Source organism: Carcharhinus amblyrhynchos, chromosome 1 (assembly GCF_965287045.1).
Source record: "Carcharhinus amblyrhynchos chromosome 1, sCarAmb.v2.hapA, whole genome shotgun sequence".
Classification (NCBI taxonomy): Eukaryota; Metazoa; Chordata; class Chondrichthyes; order Carcharhiniformes; family Carcharhinidae; genus Carcharhinus; species Carcharhinus amblyrhynchos.
The window spans coordinates 36639766-36645765 of record NC_137324.1 but is presented as its reverse complement, the minus strand read 5'-3'; positions in this window follow the sequence as shown (position 1 = coordinate 36645765).

The following is a 6000-nucleotide window of genomic DNA, read 5'->3' as shown; positions in this document are numbered from 1 at the left end:
TCGGAAAGGAAATATTTTCAGGGCTTCAGGGAAATATATGGGTGAGCTGTACTAATTGGCTCAGAATTTCAAAATGCCAGCACAGGCTCAATTGGACCAAAAGGACTCAGTGGCCGGGATTTTACCAGCACGCCTGCCTGATTCCAGAGAGGGGGGCTGGCCAAGACTTGGAGAATGGCATTCTCGGTTGGCCTCAGGTGGGATTGTGCAAAACTTGGGGGTGGATGTGCCGGTAAAATTCCGCCCGTTATATCATTCTATGGCTGGGATGATCCATCTCTTCTTCGCTTACGAGATCCTCCGGTCCCACAAAAGATCACCACCCCTCCTCCCCTCCCACCCCCCACTCCCCCACTCCAAATACAGGTTCCCTACTGAGACAGCAGTGAGCAACACAAATGGTCATTAATTCAGCTGGTCCGGAAAATCCCACCATCAGGCAATGGCACATCACCTGCACTGCCAAAAAACCTCACATGGGGGGAGGGTGGGAATTGCAAAAATCCCGGCCTATGTTTCTGTATTTTATAGAATTACTTTGATTGATGGATTTAACTAATGCTGCCAAATGTCACTTAAGATTAGTTACTGAACCTGTCCATGTTTGAATGCACCGGGTAAAATGAGGTCACAGAGTCATAGAGGTTTACAGCATGGAAACAGGCTCTTCGGCCCAACTTGTCCATGCTACCCTTTGTTTTTAAAACCCCTAAACTAATCCCAATTTCCCGCATCTGGCCCATATCCCTCGAAACGCATCATACCCTTGTAACTATCTAAATGCTTTTTGAAAGATAAAATTGTACCCGCCTCTACTACTATCTCTGGCAGCTTGTTCCAGACACTCACCGCCCTCTGTGTGAAAAAATTGTCCCTCTGGACACTTCTGTGAAACTGATGGAGCTACATTTCAGGATGAACACTGGATGCTAAACACTGGAAGCAGCAAGCGATGGATGGAGCTAAGTGATTCCATATCGAATGGATCAAATCTAAGATTTGCAGTCCTGCCACATCCAGCTCTGAATGTTGGTGAACAATTGAACAATGGTGGCACAGTGGTTAGCTGCCCCACAGCGCCAGGGACCAGGGTTCAATTCCTGGCCTTGAGTGTCTGTGTGGTGTCGGCACTTTCTCCCCGTGTCTGTGTGGGTTTCCTCCAGGTGCTCCAGTTTTCTCCCACACTCCAAAAATGTGTGGGTTAGGTAGATTGGCCAGGCTAAATTGCCCCTTAGTGTCAGGGGAATTAGCAGGGTAAATATGTGGGGTTATGGGATAGGGTCTGGGTGGGATATGAACTCACTGGAGGAGGTAGGTCTACAAATATCCCCATCCTCAAAGACAGAGTCCAGCTCATGAGTGCAAAAGATAAGAGTGAAGTAATTGCACCTTCAGCTGGAAGCACTGAGTGAACCATTTCAGACTCACTTTTCCTGAGATCCCCAACAGATCATCAGTCAATTTGGTTCTTTCCACGTGACATCAAGGTACTGGATATCGCAAAGGCAATGGGCCTTGAGAACTTTGCGGCATAAGTCCTAGAGACCTCTGCTCCAGGACTACTACTTCTGCTACAGCACTCCTAGCCAAGCTATTCCAGTACAGTTACAATACTGTTATCTACCTGGTAATGGGTGTGCCCTGTCCTCAAAAATCAGAACAAATTCACTGTTCTGCTATCCCCTGCAATATGATGGAAAGCATTGTCAACAGTGCTATCAAGAGGTATTTAAACAGGAATAACCTGCCCACTGATGTTCCGTTTGCATTCTATCAGGGCCACTCAACTTCTAACCTTCTGATGGGATATGAGAATGACTTCCCTTGATTTCATGGCAGCATTTGATTGAGTGCGACATCAAGGAGCTCTGGCAAAACTGAAGTCATTGTGAATTGGAGCAAATCTCTCCACTGGTTGGAGTCATATCTGGCATGAAGGAAGTTTGATGTGGATTTTGGAGTCCAGTTGTCTCAGACCCAAAACATCACGGCAGGAGTTCCTCAGGATAGTGTCCAAGGCCCAATCGTCTTTAGCTGTTTCATCAATGACCTTTCCTCCGTTATAAGATCAGAAGTGGGGATGTTTGAACATAGAACAAAGAACAACCCAGCACGGGAAACAGGCCCTTCGGCCCAACGAGCCCGCGCTGCCATTTCAACAAAGCATTTTCCTACACCTACCCTGCCCCGTGTGTATGTGAATGGTACCCCTGATGTAGCCAGATTCACAGTGTTCCTTACCATTTGCAATTCCTCAGAAACTGAAGTAGTCCATGTTCAAATGCAACAAGGCTTGGATAACATTCAAGCTTGAGCTGATGAGTGGCACGTAACATTTATGCCAAACACCTACCAGGCAATGACTATCTCCAACAAGAGAGGATCTAACCATTGCCCCTTGACATTCAATGGCCGTACCATCACTGATACCTTCACTATCCTAGGGTTACCATTGACCAGAAACTGAACTGGACTAGCCATATAAATACGGCAGCTACAAGAACAGGTCAATGACTGGGAACTTTGTGGTGATTCACCTCCTAATCTCCCCAAACCTATTGACTACTTCCAAGACACAAGTGTGATACAATTACCTCAACTTGCCTGGATGAGTGCAATTCCAGCAAGGTTGAAGTCATCCAGGACTTGAGTGTCACCCCTTTCACCACCTTAGCTATTCATTCCATGAATAGCCATGTGATAGCACTGTGTACTATCTACATAACTCCACTAAGCATCCTTCAGCAACACCTTTCAAACCTGTGAAGGACAAAGCCAACAGGCGCATTGGAGCAGCACCGCCTGCAAGTTCTCTCCATGTCACACACCATCCTGTCTTCAAAATCTATCACCATTTCTTCACTGTCACGGGGTCCCACACCCAGCACATTCACCACATGAACTGCGGTAGTTCAAGAAAGTGGCTCGCCCCCAATCCCTCAAGGGCAATGAATGATGAGAAATAAATGCTGGCATTTCCAGCAACAAATAAATCCCCTGAATCAATAAAAAAAAGAGACACAGGAGTTCTGAGTTAATTTGTTAGGAGGATTATGCAGAGCTTTGTAATCCAGTTGGTTAATATTTAATGGCATGAAAACAGGCAGGAGCCTAGATTTGCTCTTAAAGTTAAGAAGCTTAAAAAATGATTCTATAAAATCACCAACTGTTTAATGGACAACTCAGGTAATTTTAAACTGTGGTTTGGAACTTGATTGGAATTATACTGCAGGAACTACAAGGACTTTAATCAAGTACTCATAGAATCCCTACAGTTCAGAAGGAGGCCATTCAGCCCATCGATTCTGCATAACTCTCCAAAAGTGCATTCCATCCAGGGGCACTATTCCCATAACCTCCGTACTTACCCCACTAATCCCCCTAACTTTCACAACTTGGGACACCAATTTAACATGATCAATCCACCTAACCTAACCTCTGTAGTGTGGGAGGAAACCAGAGCACCCACAGGAAACCCATGCAGACACGGGGAGAATGCGCAGACTCCACACAGGCAGTGACCCCAGCCGGGAATCAAACCCAGGCCCCGATGCTGTGAGGAAGCAGTGTAAACCACTGTGCTGGCCCCAGAAGAATGCCTCACTTGCCAGCACAAGCTTTACAAAACTCCCAAGCTCACCAAATTGCAGTCCAGTCTCTCACATAACAGGACGGGATCCTAACCACTACACTAAAGCGGAACTCTGTTAAAAATTACTAACTAGAGCACCTTCACCACATTCCCAGGCATCACATTGCAGACCTTGGCCACCTACTGCGTTAAATCCCACCAGCTGACATGGTGGGATTTGAACCCATAGCCCAAAGAATCAACACAGGCCTGTGAGGAATATTAGTCAACTACTCCACAACCGCCCACTCAGTCAAAGTGAAGAATGTGGGCATCGATCCCACTACCTCACACATGTAGAGCCAGCCCTTTACCACTTGAGCTAATTCTCTCAACTGTACTACTGCATCACTTCTCCCACTGTCCTGCCTAGCAAATGTTCCTCAATCATTAACACAAAAAGCACATTGACAGATCACTTTCATATCTATTTCTGGATGTTGCTGTCGCTTCATGGCTGACTTGATTCCCGACATAACATTCACTGCACTTCAAAAATGATTAATTATATGAAACAATTTTAAGGTACTATCTCATTGTCTTATCAGCAAACTAAGAACTGAAAACGTTCTTGGCAACATTAACAGGATACCTCTTATTAAGAAGAGAGTCACGTGAACAATGAACAGAACAGTACACTGTCCATTACCAACATCATTATGCTGCATTTCAAATCCATTCAATCAAAGGTCAAAATAATTCTTGCTGTTGTTTCACTTGTCAGGCAAATCCTAGGCAGCTAGGAGATGCATGGGATTTTATTTATTTATTTTTCATTAGTCTCTCAAGGAGCCTTATATTAACACTGCAGTGAAGCTACTGTGAAAATCCCCTAGTCACCACATTCTGGCACCTGTTTGGGTGCATTGAGGGAGAATTCAGCGTGGCCAATCCAAGTCTTTCAGACTGTGGGAGGAAACAGGAGCACCCGGAGGAAACCCATGCAAACACAGGGTGAACATGCAGACTCCACACAGACAGTGACAGAAGCCAGGAATCAAACCTGGGACCCTGACGCTGTGACACAGTAGTGCTAATTACTGTGCTGCCTAAAAGTAGACCTTGGTCACTTACTGCATTAAGTCCCACCAGCTGACATGATGGATAGCAGCTTGGATCTTGTTGGTCTCTCTCGTGGGGACCATAGATTGGATGATGGATTCTCATCAGTTGCAGATTTGGGGAAGACTAAAATCTTGCAGAATTTGCACTTTTATCTTTAAAATGATGTTGATGTATTAGTAAGAGTCCTGAATAGATTAACATAGGTGACTTGAGGATTTCAAACTTTATAGGTTACGGATTGAAATGTTTTAATCGAAGAATTAAGTGTTGGGGGATATAATACAAGTCTTAATAGTAAAAAGTACTAATCATGTGAACGCAAGTTAATTATTTTACCTTTACTGTGCAAAACTAGCGGGATGTATACATTTACCAAGCTTCAGTTATTTAAATTATCTGTTACAGCACAATGTACTCGTAGAATATATTCTCAGCAAGAGGGTTGAAAATTGGCCTTGGTCTGTACAGTGTGGTCTGTAACTATCTGAGTGGCAAAAATGAGTGCCACAAGTAGATCTGATGCCTCCTTAGACGTAATTTTTTTCACGTGATTGAGTTGCTTTCCACCCAGTCAATTCAACATTTTCTGAATATCATGCTGGAGGACAATGGATTGGCCAGTGGAGGGAGGGGGCATGCATGTTTTTTTAAAAAAAACTTTTACTCCATTCTTAAAGTTACAAAGCTACTGCTCAGAGTGAACCAGGCAAACCCAAATTCATTCCTTGCCTGCTCCAAAAACCAAATGTAAATTTCAATTGAATCCAAATCCAGGTCCCCACAAGTGAGACAAGCAAGATTCGAGCTGACGAGACAAAGCACTCACCCCGTCTGGGTCTTGATCTTGACCTGTCGCTTGGTCTAGACCAAAAAGCTGAGAAGCAGGGGTGTGCGTAACTGTTTGAGGGCAATGTGGAAGCAGGGTGCCCCTACTACTCCCCTTCCCTCCACTGCAACAGCCACTGAATGGAGCATACCATGTTTCAGTGATGGCCGCTGAAAACCTCGAGTGGAGCGTTCCATGATCTCTCTGCAGATTGTCAACCAATTACAGTTCGGGTAGCTGAATCCGTCATTAGGCCTGTCATTTACATGTGATTTGTGCAAGGGTGGGGGGCACTTGAGAAGGCTGCAAAAGTATTTTCCCAAAATGGCAGCAGCCACAACATTGATAGGGCGTGAAATGTGACATGTCAACATTGATAATTTTTGTTCCCACATTCTGCCTGAAACAGTGCTGCCTCGACTCTTAAATTAATAGTCTGAGACCAACAGACTCAAGAACAATTTCTTCCTTGCTGCCC